The sequence below is a fragment of the Anopheles funestus genome, unplaced genomic scaffold (assembly GCF_943734845.2).
Source record: "Anopheles funestus unplaced genomic scaffold, idAnoFuneDA-416_04 scaffold_36_ctg1, whole genome shotgun sequence".
Taxonomy (NCBI): Eukaryota; Metazoa; Arthropoda; class Insecta; order Diptera; family Culicidae; genus Anopheles; species Anopheles funestus.
The window spans coordinates 75,740-88,904 of record NW_026045342.1 but is presented as its reverse complement, the minus strand read 5'-3'; the positions used below and the strand labels follow the sequence as shown (position 1 = coordinate 88,904).

At 46.0% G+C, this 13,165-nt stretch overlaps 1 protein-coding gene across 1 annotated transcript in view; it reads right to left on the bottom strand.

The window, feature by feature from the left end:
* Positions 1–13,165, bottom strand: part of LOC125774396 (uncharacterized) — a 158,030-nt gene that overhangs the window by 129,919 nt on the left and 14,946 nt on the right. Inside the window, exon 4 of the mRNA XM_049444624.1 lies at positions 10,442–12,905. The gene's annotated coding sequence lies outside the window, so the exon portion shown is untranslated. The remainder of the gene's footprint in view (positions 1–10,441; positions 12,906–13,165) is intronic.

The window sequence follows — 13,165 nt, the reverse complement described above, 5'->3', positions numbered from 1 at the left end:
TGCGTGATATCGGGTATGATGCCCCTATGCATCATTCTTGAGGAGGACTTGGAGAATTTCCGGACGGCACGTGCGGGGGAACCTCTCACTGCAGCTGTGAAGAAACGCATCAGGGCAGAGACGACGCAGAAATGGCAGAGCAGCTGGTCAAGTTCAACAACAGGCAGATGGACCTATTCGCTGATTCCCGATGTTGCGGCATGGGTTGGAAGGACGCATGGTGACGTAGACTTCTTCGTCACGCAGATTCTTTCCGGCCATGGCTGCTTCCGGAGCTACTTGCATAGGTTTACGCACGCGTCTTCGCCGCGGTGCCCAGCTTGTCCGGACGCCGACGAGACGGCAGAACATGTCATGTTCGGCTGTCCAAGGTTCATCGCCGAACGTCAGCAGCTGAACGACATGTGCGATACGGAGGTTGGGCACTCAAACTAGGTGCAGCTGATGCTCCAGAACAGCAATATGTGGGAGGCTGCGTCGACGATGATGCGCCAGGTCGTTACAAAGCTGCAGCGGTGGTGGAGAGAAGACCAGATGCATGGTCTTGCCTGAGTGTTTAGTGTGAAGTGTTGTGTTGTTTGTGTGTGCGTGTGTGACCGTTCGGTGTAAAACCTACATGTGCTCGAAAGTGTTATATGTTGCTAGTACGTACCAAGTAGACTAAGTGCACAGCACTGCCCCTCCCATGAAGTAATACCGCGAGGTGATTCCGTGGGAGGGTGCACAGGGTTAAAGGAGAGTTTTTTACTGGGTAAAAATCCCATGTCCCCCATTGTGGGTGTCTTTCGAAGATTTTAAACTCCTTGTAAAAAAAAAAAAATAACATTAGCCAAGACACATTAGCCAAGACACCTTAGCCAAGACACATTAGCCAAGACACATTAGCCAAGACACCTTAGGCAAGACACCTTAGCCAAGACACATTAGCCAAGACACATAAGCCGAGACACATTAGCCAAGACACATTAGCCGAGACACATTAGCCAAGACACATTAGCCAAGACACATTAGCCAAGACACATTAGCCAAGACACATTAGCCGAGACACATTAGCCAAGACACATTAGCCGAGACACATTAGCCAAGACACATTAGCCAAGACACAATACCCAAGACACATTAGCCAAGACACATTAGCCAAGACACATTAGCCAAGACACATTAGCCAAGACACCTTAGCCAAGACACATTAGCCAAGACACCTTAGCCAAGACACATTAGCCGAGACACATTAACCGAGACACATTATCCAAGACACATTAGCCAAGACACATTAGCCAAGACACATTAGCCGAGACACATTAGCCAAGACACATTAGCCGATACACATTAGCCAAGACACCTTAGCCAAGACACATTAGCTAAGACACATTAGCCAAGACACATTAGCCAAGACACATTAGCCAAGACACCTTAGGCAAGACACCTTAGCCAAGACACATTAGCCAAGACACATTAGCCGAGACACATTAGCCAAGACACATTAGCCGAGACACATTAGCCAAGACACATTAGCCAAGACACCTTAGCCAAGACACATTAGCCAAGACACATTAGCCGAGACACATTAGCCAAGACACATTAGCCAAGACACATTAGTAAAGACTTTTTAGCCAAGACACATTAGCCAAGACACCTTAGCCAAGACACTTTAGCCAAGACACCTGAGCCAAGACACCTTAGCCAAGACACATTAGCCAAGACACATTAGCCAAGACACATTAGCCAAGACACATTAGCCAAGACACATTAGCCAAGACACATTAGCCAAGACACCTTAGCCAAGACACATTAGTAAAGACTTTTTAGCCAAGACACATTAGCCAAGACACCTGAGCCAAGACACCTTAGCCAAGACACATTAGCCAAGACACATTAGCCAAGACACCTTAGCCAAGACACCTTAGAAAAGACACATTAGTCAAGACACCTTAGCCAAGACACCTTAGCCAAGACACCTTAGCCAAAACACCTTAGCCAAGACACCTTTGCCAAGGCACCTTAGCCAAGACACATTAGCCGAGACACATTAGCCAAGACACATTAGCCAAGACACATTAGCCAAGACACATTAGCCAAGACACCTTAGCCAAGACACATTAGTAAAGACTTTTTAGCCAAGACACATTAGCCAAGACACCTTAGCCAAGACACATTAGCCAAGACACCTGAGCCAAGACACCTTAGCCAAGACACATTAGCCAAGACACATTAGCCAAGACACCTTAGCCAAGACACCTTAGAAAAGACACATTAGTCAAGACACCTTAGCCAAGACACCTTAGCCAAGACACCTTAGCCAAAACACCTTAGCCAAGACACCTTTGCCAAGGCACCTTAGCCAAGACACATTAGCCGAGACACATTAGCCAAGACACATTAGCCAAGACACATTAGCCAAGACACATTAGCTAAAACACATTAGCCAAGACACATTAGCCAAGACACCTTAGCTAAGACACCTTAGCCAAGACACCTTAGCCAAGACACATTAGCCGAGACACCTTAGCCAAGACACATTAGCCAAGACACATTAGTCAAGACACCTTAGCCAAGACACATTAGCAAAGACACATTAGCTAAGACATATTAGCTAAAACACATTAGCCAAGACACATTAGCCAAGACACCTTAGCCAAGACACCTTAGCCAAGACACATTAGCAAAGACACATTAGCTAAGACATATTAGCTAAAACACTTTAGCCAAGACACTTTAGCCAAGACACATTAGCCAAGACACCTTAGCCAAGACACCTTAGCCAAGACACATTAGCCAAGACACATTAGCCGAGACACATAAGCCAAGACACATTAGCCGAGACACATTAGCCAAGACACATTAGCCAAGACACCTTAGCCAAGACACCTTAGCCAAGACACATTAGCCAAGACACATAAGCCGAGACACATTAGCCAAGACACATTAGCCAAGACACATTAGCTAAAACACATTAGCCAAGACACATTAGCCAAGACACCTTAGCCAAGACACATTAGCCAAGACACCTTAGCCAAGACACATTAGCCGAGACACCTTAGCCAAGACACATTGACCGAGACACATTAGTCAAGACACCTTAGCCAAGACACATTAGCCAAGACACATTAGCCAAGACACATTAGCCAAGACACATTAGCTAAGACACATTAGCCAAGACACCTTAGCCAAGACACATTAGCAAATCTACATTAGCTAAGACACATTAGCCAAGACACATTAGCCAAGACACATTAGCCGAGACACATTAGCCAAGACACATTAGCCAAGACACATTAGCCAAGACACATTAGCCAAGACACATTAGCCGAGACACCTTAGCCAAGACACATTAGCCGAGACACATTAGCCAAGACACCTTAGCCAAGACACATTAGCCAAGACACATTAGCCAAGACACATTAGCCAAGACACATTAGCCGAGACACCTTAGAAAAGACACATTAGCCAAGATACCTTAGCCAAGACACATTAGCCAAGAAAAATTAGCCGAGACACCTTAGCCAAGACACATTAGCCAAGACACATTAGCCAAGACACCTTAGCCAAGACACCTTAGCCAAGACACATGAGCTAAGACACCTTAGCCAAGACACTTTAGCCAAGACACTTTAGCCAAGACACATTAGCCAAGACACATTAGCCAAGACACCTTAGCCAAGACACCTTAGCCAAGACACATTAGCCAAGACACATTAGCCAAGACACCTTAGCCAAGACACATTAGCCAAGACACCTTAGCCAAGACACCTTAGCCAAGACACCTTAGCCCAGACACTTTAGCCAAGACACATTAGCTAAGACACATTAGCCAAGACACATTAGCCAAGACACCTTAGCCAAGACACCTTAGCCCAGACACTTTAGCCAAGACACATTAGCCAAGACACATTAGCCAAGACACATTAGCCAAGACACATTAGCCAAGACACCTTAGCCAAGACACATTAGCCGAGACACATTAGCCAAGACACATTAGCCGAGACACATTAGCCAAGACACCTTAGCCAAGACACATTAGCCAAGACACATTAGCCAAGACACATTAGCCAAGACACATTAGCCAAGACACATTAGCCAAGACACCTTAGCCAAGACACCTTAGCCAAGACACATGAGCTAAGACACCTTAGCCAAGACACCTTAGCCAAGACACTTTAGCCAAGACACTTTAGCCAAGACACATTAGCCAAGACACATTAGCCAAGACACCTTAGCCAAGACACCTTAGCCAAGACACCTTAGCCAAGACACATTAGCCAAGACACCTTAGCCAAGACACATTAGCCAAGACACCTTAGCCAAGACACCTTAGCCCAGACACTTTAGCCAAGACACATTAGCTAAGACACATTAGCCAAGACACATTAGCCAAGACACCTTAGCCAAGACACCTTAGCCCAGACACTTTAGCCAAGACACATTAGCCAAGACACATTAGCCAAGACACATTAGCCAAGACACCTTAGCCAAGACACCTTAGCCCAGACACTTTAGCCAAGACACATTAGCCAAGCACATTAGCCAAGACACATTAGCCAAGACACATTAGCCAAGACACATCAGCCAAGACACCTTAGCCAAGACACCTTAGCCAAGACACATTAGCCAAGACACCTTAGCCAAGACACATTAGCCAAGACACCTTAGCCAAGACACCTTAGCCCAGACACTTTAGCCAAGACACATTAGCTAAGACACATTAGCCAAGACACATTAGCCAAGACACCTTAGCCAAGACACCTTAGCCCAGACACTTTAGCCAAGACACATTAGCCAAGACACATTAGCCAAGACACATTAGCCAAGACACCTTAGCCAAGACACCTTAGCCAAGACACCTTAGCCAAGACACATGAGCTAAGACACCTTAGCCAAGACTCTTTAGCCAAGACACATTAGCCAAGACGCCTTAGCCAAGACACCTTAGCCAAGACACCTTAGCCCAGACACTTTAGCCAAGACACATTAGCTAAGACACATTAGCCAAGACACATTAGCCAAGACACCTTAGCCAAGACACCTTAGCCCAGACACTTTAGCCAAGACACATTAGCCAAGACACATTAGCCAAGACACATTAGCCAAGACACATTAGCCAAGACACATCAGCCAAGACACATTAGCCGAGACACATTAGCCAAGACACATTAGCCGAGACACATTAGCCAAGACACCTTAGCCAAGACACATTAGCCAAGACACATTAGCCAAGACACATTAGCCAAGACACATTAGCCAAGACACATTAGCCAAGACACCTTAGCCAAGACACATTAGCTAAGACACCTTAGCCAAGACACCTTAGCCAAGACACTTTAGCCAAGACACTTTAGCCAAGACACATTAGCCAAGACACATTAGCCAAGACACCTTAGCCAAGACACCTTAGCCAAGACACCTTAGCCAAGACACATTAGCCAAGACACCTTAGCCAAGACACATTAGCCAAGACACCTTAGCCAAGACACCTTAGCCCAGACACTTTAGCCAAGACACATTAGCTAAGACACATTAGAAAAGACACATTAGCCAAGACACCTTAGCCAAGACACCTTAGCCCAGACACTTTAGCCAAGACACATTAGCCAAGACACATTAGCCAAGACACATTAGCCAAGACACATTAGCCAAGACACATTAGCCAAGACACATTAGCCGAGACACATTAGCCAAGACACCTTAGCCAAGGCACATTAGCCAAGACACATTAGCCAAGACAGACTTTGCAGACGACATTGCGTTAACAGTCACCGGCGAATCCATCGAGGAGGTTGAGATGTTAGCCACGGATGCTGTCGGTAGAATCGATGAATGGATGAAAGCAGCCTGCTTAGAAATTGCGCACGCGAAAACAGAGTTCATACTCATCAGCAGCCATAAGGAAGTGCAGAAGGCATCGATACTGGTGGGCTCAGAACACATTGAGTCCGTCAGGAATCTCAAATACCTTGGGATTCGAATCGATGACCGGCTGAAATTCAAGCACCATCTAGATGATGCATGCAATAAAGCCATGAAGACCGCAAATGCATTGGCATCATTCATGCCAAACATAGGTGGACCCAGCAGCAGCATACGACGTCTTCACGCAAGCGTTGCCATATCCGTTATAAGATATGGTGCGCCAGTCTGGGCGCATATTCTGTCGGAAAAGCAGCACCAGAATACTGTACGTAGAGTACATCGGCGATTGGCCATGCGTGTTGCTAGTGCTTACCGTACCATCTCGTACGATGCGGTTTGCGTGATATCGGGTATGATGCCCCTATGCATCATTCTTGAGGAGGACTTGGAGAATTTCCGGACGGCACGTGCGGGGGAACCTCTCACTGCAGCTGTGAAGAAACGCATCAGGGCAGAGACGACGCAGAAATGGCAGAGCAGCTGGTCAAGTTCAACAACAGGCAGATGGACCTATTCGCTGATTCCCGATGTTGCGGCATGGGTTGGAAGGACGCATGGTGACGTAGACTTCTTCGTCACGCAGATTCTTTCCGGCCATGGCTGCTTCCGGAGCTACTTGCATAGGTTTACGCACGCGTCTTCGCCGCGGTGCCCAGCTTGTCCGGACGCCGACGAGACGGCAGAACATGTCATGTTCGGCTGTCCAAGGTTCATCGCCGAACGTCAGCAGCTGAACGACATGTGCGATACGGAGGTTGGGCACTCAAACTAGGTGCAGCTGATGCTCCAGAACAGCAATACGTGGGAGGCTGCGTCGACGATGATGCGCCAGGTCGTTACAAAGCTGCAGCGGTGGTGGAGAGAAGACCAGATGCATGGTCTTGCCTGAGTGTTTAGTGTGAAGTGTTGTGTTGTTTGTGTGTGCGTGTGTGACCGTTCAGTGTAAAACCTACATGTGCTCGAAAGTGTTATATGTTGCTAGTACGTACCAAGTAGACTAAGTGCACAGCACTGCCCCTCCCATGAAGTAATACCGCGAGGTGATTCCGTGGGAGGGTGCACAGGGTTAAAGGAGAGTTTTTTACTGGGTAAAAATCCCATGTCCCCCACTGTGGGTGTCTTTCGAAGATTTTAAACTCCTTGTAAAAAAAAAAAATAACATTAGCCAAGACACATTAGCCAAGACACCTTAGCCAAGACACATTAGCCAAGACACATTAGCCAAGACACCTTAGGCAAGACACCTTAGCCAAGACACATTAGCCAAGACACATAAGCCGAGACACATTAGCCAAGACACATTAGCCGAGACACATTAGCCAAGACACATTAGCCAAGACACATTAGCCAAGACACATTAGCCAAGACACATTAGCCGAGACACATTAGCCAAGACACATTAGCCGAGACACATTAGCCAAGACACATTAGCCAAGACACAATACCCAAGACACATTAGCCAAGACACATTAGCCAAGACACATTAGCCAAGACACATTAGCCAAGACACCTTAGCCAAGACACATTAGCCAAGACACCTTAGCCAAGACACATTAGCCGAGACACATTAGCCAAGACACATTATCCAAGACACATTAGCCAAGACACATTAGCCAAGACACATTAGCCGAGACACATTAGCCAAGACACATTAGCCGATACACATTAACCAAGACACCTTAGCCAAGACACATTAGCTAAGACACATTAGCCAAGACACATTAGCCAAGACACATTAGCCAAGACACCTTAGGCAAGACACCTTAGCCAAGACACATTAGCCAAGACACATTAGCCGAGACACATTAGCCAAGACACATTAGCCGAGACACATTAGCCAAGACACATTAGCCAAGACACCTTAGCCAAGACACATTAGCCAAGACACATTAGCCGAGACACATTAGCCAAGACACATTAGCCAAGACACATTAGTAAAGACTTTTTAGCCAAGACACATTAGCCAAGACACCTTAGCCAAGACACTTTAGCCAAGACACCTGAGCCAAGACACCTTAGCCAAGACACATTAGCCAAGACACATTAGCCAAGACACATTAGCCAAGACACATTAGCCAAGACACATTAGCTAAGACACATTAGCCAAGACACCTTAGCCAAGACACATTAGTAAAGACTTTTTAGCCAAGACACATTAGCCAAGACACCTGAGCCAAGACACCTTAGCCAAGACACATTAGCCAAGACACATTAGCCAAGACACCTTAGCCAAGACACATTAGCTAAGACACATTAGCCAAGACACCTTAGCCAAGACACATTAGTAAAGACTTTTTAGCCAAGACACATTAGCCAAGACACCTTAGCCAAGACACATTAGCCAAGACACATTAGCCAAGACACCTTAGCCAAGACACATTAGCCAAGACACATTAGCCAAGACACCTTAGCCAAGACACCTTAGAAAAGACACATTAGTCAAGACACCTTAGCCAAGACACCTTAGCCAAGACACCTTAGCCAAAACACCTTAGCCAAGACACCTTTGCCAAGGCACCTTAGCCAAGACACATTAGCCGAGACACATTAGCCAAGACACATTAGCCAAGACACATTAGCCAAGACACATTAGCTAAAACACATTAGCCAAGACACATTAGCCAAGACACCTTAGCTAAGACACCTTAGCCAAGACACCTTAGCCAAGACACATTAGCCGAGACACCTTAGCCAAGACACATTAGCCAAGACACATTAGTCAAGACACCTTAGCCAAGACACATTAGCAAAGACACATTAGCTAAGACATATTAGCTAAAACACATTAGCCAAGACACATTAGCCAAGACACCTTAGCCAAGACACCTTAGCCAAGACACATTAGCAAAGACACATTAGCTAAGACATATTAGCTAAAACACATTAGCCAAGACACTTTAGCCGAGACACATTAGCCAAGACACCTTAGCCAAGACACCTTAGCCAAGACACATTAGCCAAGACACATTAGCCGAGACACATTAGCCAAGACACATTAGCCGAGACACATTAGCCAAGACACATTAGCCAAGACACCTTAGCCAAGACACCTTAGCCAAGACACATTAGCCAAGACACATAAGCCGAGACACATTAGCCAAGACACATTAGCCAAGACACATTAGCTAAAACACATTAGCCAAGACACATTAGCCGAGACACCTTAGCCAAGACACATTGACCGAGACACATTAGTCAAGACACCTTAGCCAAGACACATTAGCCAAGACACATTAGCCAAGACACATTAGCCAAGACACATTAGCTAAGACACATTAGCCAAGACACCTTAGCCAAGACACATTAGCAAATCTACATTAGCTAAGACACATTAGCCAAGACACATTAGCCAAGACACCTTAGAAAAGACACATTAGCCAAGACACATTAGCCAAGACACATTAGCCAAGACACATTAGCCAAGACACATTAGCCGAGACACCTTAGCCAAGACACATTAGCCGAGACACATTAGCCAAGACACCTTAGCCAAGACACATTAGCCAAGACACATTAGCCAAGACACATTAGCCAAGACACATTAGCCGAGACACCTTAGAAAAGACACATTAGCCAAGATACCTTAGCCAAGACACATTAGCCAAGAAAAATTAGCCGAGACACCTTAGCCAAGACACATTAGCCAAGACACATTAGCCAAGACACCTTAGCCAAGACACCTTAGCCAAGACACATGAGCTAAGACACCTTAGCCAAGACACTTTAGCCAAGACACTTTAGCCAAGACACATTAGCCAAGACACATTAGCCAAGACACCTTAGCCAAGACACCTTAGCCAAGACACATTAGCCAAGACACATTAGCCAAGACACCTTAGCCAAGACACATTAGCCAAGACACCTTAGCCAAGACACCTTAGCCAAGACACCTTAGCCCAGACACTTTAGCCAAGACACATTAGCTAAGACACATTAGCCAAGACACATTAGCCAAGACACCTTAGCCAAGACACCTTAGCCCAGACACTTTAGCCAAGACACATTAGCCAAGACACATTAGCCAAGACACATTAGCCAAGACACATTAGCCAAGACACCTTAGCCAAGACACATTAGCCGAGACACATTAGCCAAGACACATTAGCCGAGACACCTTAGCCAAGACACCTTAGCCAAGACACATTAGCCAAGACACATTAGCCAAGACACATTAGCCAAGACACATTAGCCAAGACACATTAGCCAAGACACCTTAGCCAAGACACCTTAGCCAAGACACATGAGCTAAGACACCTTAGCCAAGACACCTTAGCCAAGACACTTTAGCCAAGACACTTTAGCCAAGACACATTAGCCAAGACACATTAGCCAAGACACCTTAGCCAAGACACCTTAGCCAAGACACCTTAGCCAAGACACATTAGCCAAGACACCTTAGCCAAGACACATTACCCAAAACACCTTAGCCAAGACACCTTAGCCCAGACACTTTAGCCAAGACATATTAGCTAAGACACATCAGCCAAGACACATTAGCCAAGACACCTTAGCCAAGACACCTTAGCCCAGACACTTTAGCCAAGACACATTAGCCAAGACACATTAGCCAAGACACATTAGCCAAGACACATTAGCCAAAACACATCAGCCAAGACACATTAGCCGAGACACTTTAGCCAAGACACATTAGCCGAGACACATTAGCCAAGACACCTTAGCCAAGACACATTAGCCAAGACACATTAGCCAAGACACATTAGCCAAGACACCTTAGCCAAGACACATTAGCCAAGACACATTAGCCAAGACACCTTAGCCAAGACACCTTAGCCAAGACATATTAGCCAAGACACATAAGCCGAGACACATTAGCCAAGACACACAAGCCGAGACACATTAGCCAAGACACATTAGCCAAGACACATTAGCCAAGACACATTAGCCAAGACACATTAGCCGAGACACATTAGCCAAGACTCATTAGCCGAGACACATTAGCCAAGACACATTAGCCAAGACACAATACCCAAGACACATTAGCTAAGACACATTAGCCAAGACACATTAGCCAAGACACATTAGCCAAGACACCTTAGCCAAGACACATTAGCCAAGACACCTTAGCCAAGACACATTAGCCGAGACACATTAGCCAAGACACATTATCCAAGACACATTAGCCAAGACACATTAGCCAAGACACATTAGCCGAGACACATTAGCCAAGACACATTAGCCGATACACATTAGCCAAGACACCTTCGCCAAGACACATTAGCTAAGATACATTAGCCAAGACACATTAGCCAAGACACATTAGCCAAGACACCTTAGGCAAGACACCTTAGCCAAGACACATTAGCCAAGACACATTAGCCGAGACACATTAGCCAAGACACATTAGCCGAGACACATTAGCCAAGACACATTAGCCAAGACACCTTAGCCAAGACACATTAGCCAAGACACATTAGCCGAGACACATTAGCCAAGACACATTAGCCAAGACAAATTAGCCAAGACACATTAGTCAAGACGCCTTAGCCAAGACACCTTAGCCAAGACACATTAGTAAAGACTTCTTAGCCAAGACACATTAGCCAAGACACCTTAGCCAAGACACTTTAGCCGAGACACATTAGCCAAGACACCTTAGCCAAGACACATTAGCCAAGACACCTGAGCCAAGACACCTTAGCCAAGACACATTAGCCAAGACGCATTAGCCAAGACACCTTAGCCAAGACACCTTAGAAAAGACACATTAGTCAAGACACCTTAGCCAAGACACCTTAGCCAAGACACCTTAGCCAAAACACCTTAGCCAAGACACCTTTGCCAAGGCACCTTAGCCAAGACACATTAGCCGAGACACATTAGCCAAGACACATTAGCCAAGACACATTAGCCAAGACACATTAGCTAAAACACATTAGCCAAGACACATTAGCCAAGACACCTTAGCCAAGACACCTTAGCCAAGACACCTTAGCCAAGACACATTAGCCGAGACACCTTAGCCAAGACACATTAGGCAAGACACATTAGTCAAGACACCTTAGCCAAGACACATTAGCAAAGACACATTAGCTAAGACATATTAGCCAAGACACCTTAGCCAAGACACCTTAGCCGAGACACATTAGCCAAGACACATTAGCCAAGACACATTAGCCGAGACACATTAGCCAAGACACTTTAGCCAAGACACATTAGCCAAGACACATTGGCCAAGACACCTTATGCAATACACCTTAGCCAAGACACATTAGCCAAGACACTTTAGCCAAGACACATTAGCCAAGACACCTTAGCCAAGACACCTTAGGCAAGACACATTAGCCGAGACACATTAGCCAAGACACATTAGCCGAGACACATAAGCCAAGACACCTTAGCCAAGACACATTAGCCAAGACACATTAGCCAAGACACCTTAGCCAAGACACCTTAGCCAAGACACATCAGCCAAGACACATTAGCTAAGACACATGAGCCGAGACACCTTAGCCAAGACACCTTAGCCAAGACACATCAGCCAAGACACATTAGCCAAGACACCTTAGCCAAGACACATTAGCCAAGACACCTTAGCCAAGACACCTTAGCCAAGACACCTTAGCCAAGACACATCAGCCAAGACACCTTAGCCAAGACACATTAGAAGAGACACATTAGCCAAGACACATTAGCTAAGACACATTAGCCGAGACACCTTAGCCAAGACACCTTAGCCAAGACACACCAGCCAAGACACCTTAGCCAAGACACATTAGCCGAGACACATTAGCCAAGACACATTAGCTAAGACACATTAGCCAAGACACCTTAGCCAAGACACCTTAGCCAAGACACATCAGCCAAGACACCTTAGCCAAGAAACATTAGCCAAGACACATTAGCCAAGACACCTTAGCCAAGACACCTTAGCCAAGACACATCAGCCAAGACACCTTAGCCAAGACACATTAGAAGAGACACCTTAGCCAAGACACATTAGCTAAGACACATTAGCCGAGACACCTTAGCCAAGACACCTTAGCCAAGACACACCAGCCAAGACACCTTAGCCAAGACACATTAGCTAAGACACATTAGCCGAGACACATTAGCCAAGACACCTTAGCCAAGACACCTTAGCCAAGACACATTAGTAAAGACTTCTTAGCCAAGACACATTAGCCAAGACACCTTAGCCAAGACACCATAGCCGAGACACATTAGCCAAGACACATGGACGACAGTCGGTGGCAGTCAGTGCTAGCAGACGTGAAACTGTCTGCTCTGTTGTTATTCA